This window comes from Gracilinanus agilis, chromosome 4 (assembly GCF_016433145.1).
Source record: "Gracilinanus agilis isolate LMUSP501 chromosome 4, AgileGrace, whole genome shotgun sequence".
Lineage (NCBI taxonomy): Eukaryota > Metazoa > Chordata > Mammalia > Didelphimorphia > Didelphidae > Gracilinanus > Gracilinanus agilis.
In genome coordinates this window covers 84,664,285-84,665,688 of record NC_058133.1, presented here as the reverse complement: position 1 = coordinate 84,665,688, position 1,404 = coordinate 84,664,285, and positions in this window count along the sequence as shown.

Here is a 1,404-nt window from a genome sequence, read left to right as displayed (position 1 = left end):
GCCCACAGATAATATTTAGTTAACTTCCCTGATTATTCCCCATTATACTTGTGATGTAAGATTCCTTTGGATGTACCCGATTGTCTAGGAAGTTGATCTTCTTACTGTCTTAATCATAATATTTCATCTCTCCTCTATTTTCATTTGCATACTATTCCCCCCATACCTAATATACACTGCTTCCTCACTTTGACTCTTAGAACAAAAGCTGTCAAACCAATAATCATTTATTGAGATATTATGTGCCAGGTCCTATGCAAAGTGTCCAGGATACAAAGAAAAGCAAAAGTAGCCTCTCTAAAAAAAAAGGCAAAACAATTAAGTACAAATAAGAAACAGGATAAACTTTAGATGATAACAAAAGGAAGTCACTACTATTAAAGGGAACTGAAATAAAAAAGCTCCTTGTATAAGGTCAAATTTTAACTGAGAATTTAAAAAAAAGCCAGGGAAACCATGAGAGAATTCTGGTTATGGAAAATGTAGAGATGAAAGACACAGTGTTTTGTCTAAGTAACAACATAGAAGACCAGTGACACTGGATATCACTTTGTGGAAGCTAGTAAGATGTTAGAAGACTGGAAATGTAAGATGTAGTCAGAATATGAAAGGATTTCACTGTTAACCAGATAATTTGATATTTGAAACTGAGAAGTCCCTGAACTTTTCAAAATGCAGTTGGAGAGTGTTGACACTGCTAAACCTTTGCTTTAGGAAGAGAACTTTGATAGTTAAACAGAGAATGGAATGGAAAATTAAGAGAACTGAGGCTTGGAGCATAACTTTATAATTATGTGAAGAACTCAAATGTAAGATAATGAGAGACTATACAGTACCCTGGCAATTTCAAAGTAGGGAAGGTGCATATATGAGAAATGTTGTAAAAATAGAATCAATAGGATTTGTCAACAGATTCAATACAGTGAAGGAGGAGTAAGGAGGCTAGGATTACACTTAAACTGAGAGTCTGGGTAATTGAGAGGACTGTGATGGAGTCAAGAGTAATAAGGTAATTATGAAGATGAAAGAATTTGGGGGAAAGATAATGTCAGATTTTGACATGTTTAGTTGAAAAAAAATCAATAGAACATTCAATGTGAGTTGGCCAATTGGCAGTTGGAGGTATGATTGCACTTCAAAAGAAAGTTTAGGTTTGAAGAGATATATCTGAAAATTATCTGCAAAGAGATAATTAACTCAATGGGACTTTATTATATCACAGTTTTATATCAATATGTAATATATAGAGAAAGTATATTATATAAATATGGGGAAACAGAGAGAAGAGAAGAGAAGAGAAGAGAAGAGAAGAGAAGAGAAGAGAAGAGAAGAGAAGAGAAGAGAAGAGAAGAGAAGAGAAGAGAAGAGAAGAGAAGAGAAGAGAAGAGAAGAGAAGAGAAGAGA